Source organism: Eucalyptus grandis, chromosome 3 (genome assembly GCF_016545825.1).
Source record: "Eucalyptus grandis isolate ANBG69807.140 chromosome 3, ASM1654582v1, whole genome shotgun sequence".
Taxonomy (NCBI): Eukaryota; Viridiplantae; Streptophyta; class Magnoliopsida; order Myrtales; family Myrtaceae; genus Eucalyptus; species Eucalyptus grandis.
In genome coordinates this window covers 51,534,945-51,550,607 of record NC_052614.1, presented here as the reverse complement: position 1 = coordinate 51,550,607, position 15,663 = coordinate 51,534,945, and the positions used below count along the sequence as shown (strand labels likewise).

General features: G+C 40.5%; 1 long non-coding RNA gene and 1 pseudogene across 1 annotated transcript; both read right to left on the bottom strand.

Moving 5' to 3' along the window:
• Positions 1 to 734: 734 nt before the first annotated feature.
• Positions 735 to 1,381, bottom strand: LOC108956874. The gene is made up of 3 exons (XR_005549443.1): positions 1,272 to 1,381; positions 1,005 to 1,182; positions 735 to 922 (listed from the first exon to the last, which is right to left on the bottom strand). It is a non-coding gene; the product is annotated as an uncharacterized LOC108956874 (long non-coding RNA).
• A 2,872-nt stretch (positions 1,382 to 4,253) lies between these two features.
• On the bottom strand, positions 4,254 to 6,555 carry LOC120291945 (annotated as a pseudogene).
• Positions 6,556 to 15,663: the final 9,108 nt, after the last annotated feature.

Sequence of the window (15,663 nt, the reverse complement as noted above, 5' to 3'; positions counted from 1 at the left end):
TCTTTCCTTTTCATCTTTCTTCCTTAGACTTGGCCAATCGCCGGCCACGGCGGGCCTGGCGGCGACGCGGCCGTGAGCCGGCTTGAGCTCCGCCCAGGCGGCGAGGCTCGCCTAGCCCAATGCGGGAAGCCAGGAGCTCGCCCAGAGCCTAGCGAGCTCGAGCCTTGCCAACCTAGGGTGAAGCTCTAGCCTCGCTAGAGCAGGCGAACTCGCTAGATTCGGCGGGCTAGGCAAGGCTCGAGCCTTGCTGAGCTCGCTACGGAGGTTCGCGAGCTCTAGCAAAGATCGGTAGGAGCCTTGAGGCTCGCCGGATCTAGCGACCGGGTCTTGGTCGGCTGCAGGAGCAATCGACCATCGTCGGGCGTGCCACGATGGAGGAAGGAGGAGGAAGGAGGAAGGAAAAAAAAAAAGGAAAAAGAAAAAATAATAATAAAAATTTCGATTTTTAAAAAATATAAATAATTAAAAATTTATTTTAAAAAATATAAAAAATAAAACTAATTTTTTGGTCAATTAAAAATATTAAAATTCAATTTTTTTTTTTTTTGGATAATTTTTTTCCCAAATAATTAAATTAGCTAATGAATGGTGGAAAATATTTTCCACTCAAAGACTAGAAAATATATTCATTTTTCTAGAAAATGACTTATGGAAAAATATTTTCGAAAATGACCCATTTTCCGTGAAGCGAATGGACCCTAAATCTACAAAGAATTTCCATAGAAAATGAATAATAGACGAAATTAGGGGCCGTATATTAATAAAAGCTAAGAGATAGTTGCCTTGGGTTAGCTAAGTTCAGGACTCGTCTCATCACTACATAGGCAAGAAGCTCCCTGACAATGCATCTGATAAATGAGCATTGCAGATGTTCAGGCTCGAAGGTAAAAGAGATAAGTCAATCCATTACATGTTGTAAAACCTGTGCCCAAAAAAAAAAAAAAGGCATGAGAATAGCAAGGAACACAAGTACGTATATGTAAAGGAGATTACAAGAAAGCAACCTTGTGCTCAGCTTCAATGGAAAATAATGCTGGGTGCAATTTATTTTCAGAAGCCAAGATACGTCTTAGTTCACCATCTAGTTGCTGAACAGTGAGATGTTCAAACTGTTGCTTTTCAATCTTTGCCCACGTCATGCAAAAGATCTCCAAATGTGTTCAAATGAGACCAACAATGTCCCTGCACCAGTTAATCAATGACCTTGAAAACCAGATTTTTGGAAACAATAATCATAAGAAAAAAGATGAACAATATCATGATGAGAATACCTTGTAAGAAGGTCGATTAGGTTAATGTTCCTCACGTGATCAGAAAATTCTGCAAGAACATCATTGATGATGCGCACCAATTCCTTTGGGCTTTCTCTATCAGGTGTTAACTGTGACCCACTTGGGTACTAGATGCCTGGTAAAGCAATCCATTGCATCTTCAACTACAGGAGAACCCACTTTACTTCTCCACTTCGACTATGTAACAACTTTAGGAGTTTAAACAGGTTTCTTCAGAGATGCAGTGGTGCTTGCAGGTTTTTGCTGTTATATAATACAGCTTTCCTTCGCATATCAAAATCCATTGAAAAATAGAGAAGGGCAATGATTAATGTTGCAGCAGCGGGTAAGTTAACCCACACAGGAGAGCTTGTCACTAGAAACAGAGATAAGATCAGTAAATGTCCCATCATAAGCAAGGAGATTAGCAAATAATAAATAATAGCAGAATGAATCACAGGACATAAATTTTCAACAATACCTTCAGTCTAACAAATTTTCAAATTATGAGAACACATCAAAGTTTCACACAAAATCGCAAGACCTGATTATTCTAAAACTCCACAAAGCTCCATAAGGTTTCAAATTTTGATGCACGAACAGCAGCAAGGACGAAAATGCTATCTTTGTTGAAATGGTCGGAAATGAAGATGTGAAGCAAAAGATAATTCTAGCAAGATATTTGCTAACTGTAAAAGTTACTTGAGCTTATCTTTCTTTCTAATGTTATTGGTTGAGGCCCAAGATATTGCCAAGTCTTTGCTCTCTTAATTACTATGCTAATTGGGTAGCTACACAAGTTAGGAAGTGTTTATGTCCTCAGGGGTGAATTACTCACATCTCTTTCACTGACAACTTTGTTAGACAAGGATATTAGTTCTGATCTCCGTTGAGAGGTTGTACTCTGAACTCTAAAGCAATGAAGATTAAGTCTGATGCATTTCTGGCCAACAAAAGAAAAGAATCCTTGCTCACTTTATTCCCATCGCCACAGAGAAAAAGAGCGTCAATCTCACTCTTTTGTATGATTGACAATGCTAGCGAAGTCATCCACCAATACAAAGCAAATTAGTAGCTGCGGTTTTATTTCAAAGATCATTACAGATAATCAAGATGGAACTACAAAAGAGTAGAATAGCATAAGTTAGCATCAAGAAAACCAAGGACAAGAAAAGACCAAATGTTGAAGAAGCACAAGATCTTCAACTCAGATTTCATATTTCTACACTAAACAAGCAAATATCGACATATCGCCAAAAATCAACTATAGCGCCCTTCACCGGTCAATTGACGGACCTCCGGCAGTTGTCGGACTGACGCCGCACCACCGCCGCACCACCACCCTTCATTATCGCAGGCCAAGAATCGGTCACTCGCAAAGCACGACACACACAAAAAGGTTGAAACAAGATCATACGAATCGGAGGGTGATGGCATGGACCTATAAAAACTCACTCGACAAGCAACGGTGACAGAAAAATTAAAAGCAGCCGCGCAGTCTCGCTCGGGCATTTCGTCGAACAGGTATGGTGCATCGGCGGATGGGGTTAGGAATGAGAACAACACTAGACCCCAAAACCGCAAGCACACAAATAAATGAGGTTGGAAATCGCTCGGACCTGGCAATGGCAACCCCATCCGGCGAGCCCGAAACAGAGAAACGAAAGGAAAGAAAAGAAGGGGGGCGTCGACGGAGATCCCTACCTGGCTCGAAGACGTCGGACGGCGGACGAGCTCGATAGGTGGGCTGCGTCCGTCCGTTTCGCTCGTTCCCGAGCCGGGATCCTCAGGAAACTGACCCCAACCCAACAAAAGCAGGACCTAACGCAGCTTCGACGGGAACAAGGCACGCCGGCGACTGGCGACTTCACCTCACTACCCACTCTCAGTCTCCCTCTCTCTCAGATCTCAAGCTTCTCTCGCTTGCTCAGATCTCCCGGGCTTCTTGGATGTCTCTCCGAATAAACCCCACAGATCTCTCTCTTCGTGTGTGTCCTCCTTGGCTCTCGAACGCCCTATCTATAGGCCAAGGAGGCCGGTCGATGGAGGTGGTCCGGCCGCCGCTCCGGCATCCCCTCAGCCGCGAAGGCCCCTCGGCATTGAAGACGCGTCCCATCCGTCCGGGTTTCTCGCCGGATTTCACGCTGCCCCGTCCGGTGGCATTGATGGCGTGCCCCACCGTCGTCGGTCTTACCCTGCTCTGCCTGAGTTGGGTGTCCTACGCGCATGAGTCGTAGAAGGAGGAAGGAGGGGAAGAGATAGCCCGGGCCGGGCCGGGCCGAAAGGAAAAAAGGCCGGGCCTTGGGCTCGCACCGAGGAAAAGAAGAAGAAGGGGGGCTGGGCGCTAAGGCCCAGCCCGCGTGGGCTTTTTGAAAAATAAATAAATAAAGATAAGGTACATAAAATAGAAAAAACAACTTAGTAGATGCAAATGCAAATGATATTAATGCCTAGGTGATGCAAAAAAATCTTTTTTTATTAGGGCTAAATTGGTCCCTAATTTTCTATGCAATTTTAATCCTAAATATTTAGTTAAAATTTAGGTGAATGATCACAAACCGTAAGCTCTTATGGAAACAATTTGAAGGTGAAATGCTCACAACTCACACAAGGAAGAGAAAAAGATAGATAGGCTTGTAAATTTATTTCACCTTAGCAAAAAATAATTAAAAGACTCCTTATCTATAAACTTGTTACTAGATATTTGCTCTTCCCAATAGATAAAACCTTTGTTCTAGATAAGATCTAAAAACTCACAAAACAATCACCATATATTATCTTATCTCATCATATTTCACCATATTTCTAGAAACAATCACTACACTTAGAAATACAAACAGACTAATTAAAAATAATGTAGCAATTATGACTCTTCTCCACAAATATGACTTTTTTTTTTAAATATGACTCTTCTTTAATGTGGGTATCAAACAATCATAGGCATTGATGAATTTGGTTTAAATTCTAACAAGAAAACCATCTTCATTGGTGTGAGCTTTTATTTGTGTGGGGAGATCGAGACTCTCGAAATCTTCTTTCCTCAGAGAGTTTTTTAGCAAACCTGCATCAGAGAAATATAGTTAAGTTCACGTACTAATAAATGCAATATTGATCATAATCTAATTCATTGATTGTCATGAATGGACGTGTTCAAACACCTCTTTAGAGCGTCAGCATTGGTTATTCCTTTGGCAATTGGTTCGGATAACCCCGTTTCGAGGTTTACCCTTGAGACGGGCTTCTTCAACAACCTTTCACCAATCCGCACAAGATTCTCCAAGTTCTCCTTCGTAGCGATGTTGACTGATGAATCTTTCCCGGTTAATGTATCATCCTGCATTTGCAAAAAAGAAAACGAGAAAAAAGTGAGTGCGCATGCAAGATACACCAATTAAATTGATATTAATCTCGTACTATAAACGATTAGAGTTCAATTTTAATCGACCGAGCTTACATGGATTCTGAGGTAGTTGTCTTCAAAATGGAGTGCTTGGAAAGCTGCAGAAATATAAAAGTCCACCATATCTGCACTTGCCGTAGTGAACACATCCACCAACGGAACTGAACCGCCATGAAGAAGCCAGTCCAAGGTTCCCCATTTCGCGCCCATTTTGGCGTTGTATTTTCGCTCTCTCTTTGGCGAACCGGTACCGATTGAGATCACAAGAAATCGTCCATAGTTCGTCGCTCCAATTGGGAAGAAATCGGGATTGGCGTTGGCTATCTCCTTGGACACCTGGGCTATAGCCACCAATACCTAGTATAGGAGTATCAAATGACAAGAATCAACTATCAAGTGATGTTTTGATCATATGCCATGATCAAGGTGGACCACTATGAAAATAGTGATGATTATGTACCGGATTGTTTGCAGCGACACTACCGTCTATAAGGTGGAATTCGCGAGTGCATCCTCGATCGTCCTGATTCTTGAAACAGTGAGGTGGTAGATAAGTCGGGGCGGCGGATGTCCCAATGCAGATGTCCGAGTCGAGCGTCAGACATGGAGATCTTACAACCTGAAGGACGAGATTGATAAATTTCTTAGACCTCCGCACATGTCCTTAAGTAGCAAGACATGCTCAAATACCCTGAGAATCTAATGCTCTCATACTTGAAATTCTGTAAATCAATTTGAATTGGACTTTTTCTTTGTAAACCTTCTCATGTATATACGGGAGACTTTCGTTGAATACAAATGCATACTTGACATTTTGTCGAACTCTCAACATGGCTTCTTAATACCATTCCATAGCAACCAAATTTTTGGGTCAAGATGATCTCGCATATAGCTCGATCCCTCTGCGGCGTCATATATCATTAAGCATGCATGACTAGCATTCAAATGCTATTATGGCCTCGATTCGTCCATCAGTATCTCAACTTATGTCTGCCTGAACAAGTAGTCTTGATGATCAAAGCCTTAACTTTTTAAACGCAATTACATACACAAAGTATACCTAAGATTTGAGAGAGAGAGAGAGAGAGAGAGAGAGAGAGAGAGAGACCTCATAGGAAGAGAAAATGGTGGGCTGAAGACGCTCGATGTCGAAGGTTGGAATGATGACATGAGTCAATGTGTCGTGCAAACGAGCCTCTCCAAGTTTATCCTTTATTAGCCCATGAAGATATTTTCCATCATACTTGGGACCTGTCAATGACTTCACCAAGTTTCTTACTCTCCCCCACAATCCCCTACTCAAATCAAATTAGCTTTATCATTACTTGCACCACCAAAAAAGAAGTATGAACAGAAATATTGGTGCTTTAGCTTGACGTACGTTAACAAGATCTAGGTCTTTTCAATAGATAAACTAACCTGAGTTACTGAAGTCAGAGAATCAATAACAGACTGATGTAATTAATGTGGTCATGAATGATGTACCTCTTCTGTGGGAAAATCTTGGGACTGTGCTCGAGGTAAAAGGACCTGATATCCTTGGCCGCAAAGAGAGGGCGATTCTTCTCATTAGGCGCGGTCAACATGGCTGTCACTAGACCGCCCGTGCTCGTTCCTCTATCACGTCGAAGTAATCCGCTAGTCTGGCATCCTCACCGTCTAGCACCTGTTAGGCAAAAAACTAAACTTTTGGAAGATAGATCGAAACGCACTGGACTTTAACGGGGTAGACCTAGAAGCTAAGCCTATGTTTACCTCGAGTTCAGACTCCAGGGAAGCAAGAATGGTGGCAGCTATGATTCCCCTAACTCCACCTCCATCAATGCTGAGGATCGTGATGATGTTACCATCCGTAGGAGGCTGGACTTTCACGACCGATGCCATGCTTTCGTATGATTGGAAATACCCAGTTGTAGTCAAGACAAGATGAGCGAAACCTTTCAGGTGATGTCGCGTGCTTCTCCAGGTTCCGTTTGCATGGGAGGGTTTTATAGGGGAGGGAAGGAGGGAGGGAGCGTGTGCTGGCCACCGGCAACAGGCCTCGAATCCTCTTTCACCTTCGGCTTTTAGGCTTTATCCCAAATGGTTATGGCTTTTTGCTGGGGTTTTGAAAACCCCGTTCGCGTCGGGGTCCGACCGAATCTGATGTTGTCTTGCCAGGTGTGGAGGCTCGACACCGACTCTGATGTTGTCTTGGCAGGTGTGGAGGCGCGATGGAGCTGCTCTTTTAGAAAAGGTAAAAGAAAATGCTAAAATTTAATAGGGAAAGACACTTAAATGTCAAAAATTACTAAAGTGATACTTAAATATCAATTTTTTCAAAAATGAACACATGAGTGTCAAGTCGACGAAGATGGCCGAAAATCCTACACGATAATTTTTTAATAATATAACTCGCCTCGTAAAGTACGCCGAAGAGCTGAGTTAGTAACGAAATACCAAAACAATATCATTTTGTCTTTTTTAAATTTTTTAATATAAATATTAATTAAATTAAAATATTTATATTATTTATTAAAAAAATGAAACAAGGGCTGAGCCCTATTTCTTTGCCTCTCCACCGTCATTGAGAAGGCCCGATGACGGTGGGGAAAGGACTTTCCGAGGTCGCCGGGCCTTAGCTAGGGGCCGATGACCCTTGGTGATTTGAGAGAGGGGCCACGATCCTTGCCCCAAATCTTGGCGAGGAAAGCGGGCCCTCGCCAGCGGTTGGCTAGGGTCGCCGATTGCTAGCCAAGGCCCAACTGACCCCAGTCGACCCTCCCCCTCCCCCCACCCCCATCGTCGGCCCTTCTTAGCGACGGTGGGGAGGTAGTGACAAGGGCTTGCACAACCCTTACCTTTCTGCGATGCTTTTGCCTTTTTTTATTATAATTATTTAAATTTAGTTATTAAATTAAATTAAATTATATTTAAATCCGAATCAAAACATTGTCGTTTTTGGATTTTCTTTCCACGTCGGCATGAAAAATGATGTCGTTTTGCACTTGTCTTGTTGGAAAAATGATATATCAGTATTTTGGTCGAATTTTCTCATTGTTCGCACTTAACTAATCCATTTTACTATGATTTTAGCACTTAAGTATACATTTATGAACTTTTGGCACTCAAGTATCCCCTCATGCCAAGTTTTGTCACTTTAGGTGTCCGACTCCCTCTTTCAAGTGTATGTTTTTATGATAATTATAGAATAGTCAATTGAAATTTGTATTTTTAATGCAATATAGATGAAATGACTTAAAGGTTTGTAAATTTCATCTAAATGTAATTCTCATGCTAATAAAATAGCAGAAAATTCTAAATAAAGGCATGAAGTGCCCTCATTTTCTTGAATAAAGGCATGAAGTGCCCTTATTTGTTGAAGTGAAAATTGTTTCATGAAATGGTCTAAAGTGCTATTATTTTCTCAAATAAGATTTTGAAGTAGTTATGATTTGTTTCAAATAAGGGTCTAATCTTACTAGCTGGCAAAATATTCCAACTAATCAAGGGTATTTTTGTCTAAATACAAATTTAATGAAATTAGATCAAAAATTGAAAAAGACAAAAAAAAAAAAAAAAAAGGTAAAAATAAGGGGAATGGCTCCCTCCTTTGTGACCGCTACCCCATCACCGGTAGGACGGCAAAACGACCAGAAACGGGGTCCCAGTACACTGAGGCGAGGGCTAGTAAGCCCCCATCAAAAATAGGAAAAAGGCGGCGGCCATCTCCCAAATCTAGGTGAGGGTTGCTAACCCTCGCGCAGGTCTAGCGGTCCTCACTCTGGACTAGCATTGATTCTCTATCGATGATTAATAATGCAAAGATTTTGATTCATATAAATCATAATTTAAAATTTATGTTATGAGCTTACCTACAAAAAATTCCGTGTCTAGTTACTTAATAAGTGCCTGAGATATTACTTATCAATGAAACCATTGCTTATATCTCAGTATTCTCGCAATGAATGATGAAGAATTTTGAACTGAGGAAGAAATTTAGGACGAGGCAAGGTGGGGGCCACTCCAACTCCAAACCACGAAACACAAAGACTTGACCAGTACGAGCATTGCTCGTTCTCCGAGATTTCTCATCCAATGGGAACTCGTCTTCAAAAGAACGATCTTTGAACGGCATCTCTAGCTTGAACCTCCATAACCCCGTTCGCGTGGGGTCTCACCGCATCCGACGTCGTCTTGCCAGGTCTCCTCTCTCTGTCTCTCTGTCTCTCTCTACCAAAACTCAACCCTACATTATTAGCCAGTCTCAGACTTCACTCCTCCCCAACGTATGCATGAATAACTTCTCCTGCTCCTTACAAGATAAAAGATAAGGCAAACTTCAGGATACCTTCTTATCATATGTGAGGGTTTTGGCCGATGTTCATCATTGATTAGTTTGGCTTTTGCTCGGATCTATTTAAATTGAAGATAATAAACATTCTATTCGAATAGACCCCATTGGGAGGGGAGGAAGTATTAACGGATTCCGCAGTTGGATTGTTGCAACTTTTGTTGTTGTACCTAGTGCACCAAATTTTGTTTACTTTAGAATCTATGCCATATTGGATTGTTGCAATTTTTGTTGTTGTACCTAGTGCACCAAACTTTGTTTACTTTAGAATCTATACCCAATTACATCGGGAAGTGGGGAGGAAATATTAATGGATTCCGCAGTTGGATTGTTTACTTTAAATTTATGCCCGATTTCATTTGCTTGTTGCAACTTCTGTTGTTGTAAGTGCACTAAACTTTGTTAACTTTATAAACTTTGTTTACTTTAGAATCTATGCCCAATTACATCAAGAGCATATGATGGTGATGTGACGATATCTTGAACGCTCCCAATAATGTATCCAAAGCAAGACTTGTTTGTATTCCGGTTAACTAGAGCAAAAGAAATTGAAACTCTAGTGTATTAGGTGATCCCGATCGAAATTTCTCAACTCGATTACAAAATCCAATAAGTGACTATCTAATAAATTTTTCCCAATTATGTTAAAACCAACACCACAACATCAAAATGATCTTTAAAAAATTTAGAATTTTCAAATTTTCCAACAAAGTGTTGGCCTAAATGGTAAAAGAGTTTGCTCCCCTTTGTGGTCTTCAGTTTGATATTGCAAAGAAGGTGGAGAAAGTGATCGAGAAAGGTTTATATACCTAAAATATAGAACAAATACAAATAATAATGTATATATAGAATATACATTTTAGAATAAAACACGAGATAGAATATTTTTACTCATGTTATGTATCTCCTATATTCAAGTTTATCCTATATTGGACAGAGATCAAATATAAGATGGGATAAATTTATCATATTCTAAATTTTATCCTAGCTATCAAAGGTAGTTCAAGGGTTTACTCCTTCATATCAACCAGACCCATTTAGTACTCTACACTTGAGGTCCTCCCAACAAGGATTGAAATGAAGACACAAAAAGGGGAGCAAACTCTTTTACCATTAAGGTCAACAATTTGTTGGTAAATTTGAAAACTTCTAAATTTTTGAAAGATTATTTCAATGCTGTGGTGTTGGTTTAAACATAATTGGGAAAATTTCATTAGATAGTCACTTAATGGATTTTGTATTTGGGTCGAGAAATTTCAATTGGGATCACCTCATACACTAGAGTTTCAATTTCTTTTGCTCTAGTTGACTGGAATATGGACAGTTCTTGCAGTGGATACATTATTTAGAGCGTTCGGGACGTTGTCGTCATATGCTTATGATGTAATTAAGCATAGATTTTAAAGAAAACAAGTTTACTGGACTAGGTACAATAATAAAAAATGCAACAATCTGATTGCGGAATCTGTTAACAGTTCAACGAACTGCCCCCTGATGAGGTCTTTTTGAACCAAATAGAATATTTATTATCTTCAATTTTAATGGATCCAAGCTAAAGCCAAACTAATCAATGATGAACATCAGCAAAATCCTCACAAATGATAAGAAGATATCATGAAAAGAAGCACCTCAGCTCCATCCATGGACACCAATCGTTCGCATCAGTTACTTTCTCTTTTTTAGCTGTAAAAAGATGAAGCCATGGACACCAATCGTTCGCATCAGTTTCTTTCTCTTTTTAGGTGTAAAAAGAGGAGGGACATTGTTCTTTCCGTGTCGAACCACATTTTCCAACGCCTCGGCAGAATATCCTCGCCACCAATTGCACCCAATGCCCAGCAACTTCTCCCTTTTCCTCGTCAAGTCAAACGTCAACGGAGGCCTCCGTGGATAACGTCGCATTTAGTGATCATACACGAGTCAATGCCAAGCAAATATTATTACAATCGCTCCAAAAGAAAAATATTTAGATGCATCGAGACGTCCATGATCCCTCATGTATTACGACCATTGATTTTGGTTACGATCTTGCAATGATTAGGATTGTCAAGCGAGTGAGTTGAATCATATTTGGATTAGGTCGAAAATGATTAGACTTATATTGATCAACTTAACTCGTTTTGATCAATTTTCTGTAATATAAATTTAATAACACATACCCGACCCGATTCATACTAGTAAAACATATTAATATTTAACTCAATACAGAAAAACTCACTCCTACTAATTTAATCCACTTTAAGCTCTTCATTCGCACACGCGCACACACATATATTACTTGAATAAAAACTTCACATTAAATTAAAAAATACATTAAACAATAAAAAATTAGTAAATAAAATTAAAAAAGTGAAAAACCTTAAACCGAAATACTTTTGAAAAATTCTTGATAAGAAAATGTTTGATTAATTAATGATTGACTTAAAAATAATATATGTTTATAATGAATCCTCTCGGATGTGAGAATGCGTAACTTCTTAATTGTGATCTAGTAAATTAAAAATTACATTATAATGTTTAGAATTTCTATTTCGATATTGATTAAATTTCGATCTAGACAACATCGAGCTTCCTCTAAAAGTACTTCTCGATATGTGTATGGATATTTATCTACCAAAAATATTTAAAAATATATATAATTTTTAATTATTTTTAAAAAATTAATTTCTATTTATTATTTATTTTATTTTATTTTGTTCTTTATTTATCTTTTTCATCTTTTCTCTTTTCTTTCTTCTTCTTCCTTCTTCTTCCCCCTTGTTCCTCTGCCGACGCCAATAGGCCTAAGCTCACTAACTGGGCTCCATCGCATGGCCGAGGCCGACGAGCTTCGGCTCCACCGAGGCCTTCGAGCTCATGGCTCACCAAATCCAGGTGAGCTCGAGCTCTGTCACGGCTGGCAAGCTCGTGGCTCACTAGATCCAAGAGAGCTCTAGCTCCGCCAAGGCTGGCGAGCTCGCTGCTTGTCCAATCTTGGCAAGGTGAGCTCACCTATGGCCATTGCCAGCCTCCCCGTCACCATCTACACCACCATGTACCCGAGCGCCCAAACGTCTGGGGCCGAGCTCGAAAAATTGGGAGAGGTCAAGGTCAGCCATGCCGCAAAGGATATGTAGACCATGGAGCGGGGCGGATGGTGGTGGAGCCAGGCGGAGACAGTGGAGGTGCTGGTCGGGGTCGAGAGTTTGACACCGTAAGCTCTAGTAATTATTTGGGCCGGGATGCACTAAGCTCGCATGGGTTGCACCCGTCGCTCGGCAATGTATTTAATCGCTCAAGATAAAATTAGACTCACTGCAATTTTCAAGCTAAGATTTGTTTACACGCTCCTATGGATTGTCTTGAATTGTATTCCACTACACAACAAGTCAAATATCGAGTGGTCGTATATCTCTCACTTTCATACACCCATTTGGAGTTTATAAATACGACTACAATTTGGAAGGAAAATGTTGAAGAGCATCGTAATGGCACTTGTCAAATAACTGGTACGGAAAAGCTTTGCAATTTTCAGAAATCGACTTTCCTCCATTATGGGTAACCGATATTTTGAAAATAAGTATATCTTTTAAGTGCAACAAAGTGTTGGCCAAAATGATAATAGAATTTGCTCCCCTCCTTGCGGTCTTTAATTCAAGCCTTGTTCAGAGGACCTCAAGAAAAATACTAATTCAACCTAGTTGATATGGAGGAGTGCCTCAGAGTAGGATAAATATATTCTATTTTGTGTTGATTTTTGCCCAAGAAAGAATAAGATCGAATATATTAGGGATGTAGCATGGATAAAAATATCAGATAGGATGTGAGATATTGATAGGATTCCATGGTATAATTTTTTTTTTTTTTTATAACAAGCTTTATAAATTAATAAAATAAAAGTAATATTTCAATTCTAATATAAAATGTTAAAAATAAAAATTATAACATTTTTATTTTTAATCATTCATATTAATATATACACCAATTTCTTTTTTTTTTTTTTTATACAATATATATTATATATAATTTATTTATGTTTGTTCTATATTTTAGGTATATTATTATAATTTATGATTTAATAAAATTATTTCAAGGAATGATAGAAGGGTATTTAAGAGAATAAAAAATAATATAAAAATAATAGTTGAAAATAATATAAAATAAATAAATAATAATAAGTATAAAATAAATAAATAAGATTAAAGTGGAAGAATCCAGATTTTAAATGAACAAATTTCAAACTTGAAAAGGATTCTTCTAATCTTGAAAGAATGAGGGGGTAATGAGATTTCTTTGAAAAAACCTGTACACTCTTCGTCTCCTTCTCCTCCATATTCTTAATTCATATTGAAGTTTCAAGACTCCTCCATAATTTTTTTTATATTTTTTCATGTTAAAGCTTAACGTAACGGTGGGAGAGTTGAAATTCCTTTTCCTCCATAACTGCGGTCCTATAACAAGAGACTGATGCTCCTATCCTCCATAGTTATGTGATTTACGTTGACACTTCATGAAATAGCAAGAGTTGAAGCACTATATTTTTAGGATCGAAGGTGAATTATAATGTTTTCTCTCTCTCTTACTAAATTTGGCATTCATTGGCTGATCAACCTCATCGATATTGTTGGTGATCATGTACATTTCTTATCATAGTCAAACTTGTGGTTCTAAAATATTGCAATGAGCTCCTTCGCTATTTAAGATTTAGATTATTACCATATTTATTTGTACATTGTCGGGTTCATTTACAGTAATATGCCATTCATACTAAATAGTGACGGTATAGGATGCGAAAGTATTCAGCTCTATTATTGTAACTCATAAAATAATGAATATGATATAACAAAAAATCCCTAGATTTCTAATCTTATCATATTTGGTCTTATCTCAACTAAAAATCCATAAGATCAAAGACAATCTTAAGATTGCCTAGAGAGGTGGATAGTGTGCGCCGACAACATTTCCACATATTGGGTGCGTTTGGGAGTAGCTTCTCAAGGCTACTTTGAAGCCCCAAGGATTTTAGGCCAAGTATGGGGTGTTTGGCAAAGAATTTTCAAAGCCCTTTGCAAAATGTTAGCCTTGTGAAGGTTGAAAGCACAAAGGCGGTGGGGGGGGCTGCCTTGGGCTTTCGGCTGAAAATCTTTGAGGTGAGGGCTAAAAAAAAATTCTTCCCAAATTATCCTCGTTGATTTTCGTTTCCGGTTTTGCCATCTCATCGTCTTCTTCTTCTTCCGCGAGTGGGTACTGTTCATCTTCTTTGCGAAGACAACCTTGCTCGTGCCGGCCATTATGCTGGTAGCCCTCGACCACGCCAGCACCACCCACACAGGCACTCGAGCCGCCGACCACCGCGACGCCAGCCCTCAACCGTGCCAGCACCACTCGCGTCGGCGACCGCGAGCCCTCTTTGCTCCACGCCTTTGTGCCTCTGAGATCTGAACCCAGTGGACCCTTTTGCCCCTTCGAACCACACTGCGGTAGATCGCGGCTCATCGCGCCGATCTTGCTTGACGATCGCGTCACGGCGGCTAGCTTGCTCGCCTTCGCCCGTGCCGTCGTCAATTAGCGGCTCGCGACCCGGCTGAGGCCCTCACCGCTCAACTCTTGCTGTCCGATCTCGTTGCTTGAGTGCCTCGACACTTGCGAGATCCGAGCTTGCCTCCGCCGACGCCTTCGCAGCCCATCGGACGACCCGGCGCGACTCGCCGCGTCGGCCAGCCTCCACTCGTTGATTGCGGGACCTCCGCCTCGGCGGCTCACCTCGCCGCGCCTATGCCCCCGTCCTTCGCTTGGTTTGCCGACCCTGCGCCTGTTGTGGAGCTAGTTTTCCCCCCCCGCCGGAGCTCGAGCGCCACCACGCCTTGGCACCACCGCCCGGGCGGTCGCCGGTGAGTCCTCCCGCGACCCCAATGCCTTGGATCTAGGTTGTGGCGGGGGTCGCCGGAGGTTGAGGCGGCGTCACATGACCTCGCCACCCTAGATCGGGGGTGGGGTGGGAGTCGCGGCGGCGTCGTGTGACCTCAGGCGGCCTTTGCGGTGGTCTTCGGGTCGCTCGACCTCGGGTAGCCCTCCCCAATCGTCTCGGGGCTGCACGGTTAGATGTCGGTTGTCGGTGACAAATTTCGATCACCCCGGTCGCTTGCCCTTGCCGGTCAATTTTTTATTTATTTTTCTTTTGATTATTTTTTTTATCAGAAAAGTCCTTTGTAAATGTAATTCCCTCAAACACCATTTTGCTCAAAAGGTACTTCACAAAGAGCTTTCAAATTACAATTTACCAAACACACTTTGCATTTTGGAAAATACCTTTGGCTCAAAGGTTTTTACATTTTCTAAAGACTTTCCCAAAAGCTTTCCCAAATGCACCCATTGTCTAACTCACTAAACCAAAAAAAAAAAAAAAAAAAAAAAAAAAAACAAAAAATCTACGCAATAAGACAATATGGTAACTCTTGATGGGAAAGAGAAATGATGAAGTAATGGTGGGAAATCTACTGGCCACAAATTTCTTAAGAGGAAACTTGTACACTTATTTGTATGGTTTCTACTCTCAATTCTACACCTTCCTTTTATAGGATCAATTTTGGTGCTACAAACCTCTTCTTTGGAAGTAATCTCTCTGAAAAATTCTTTTTTTTTTTTTTCCCTTGAAGTCTACAAACTTGTTACGTAGCGAA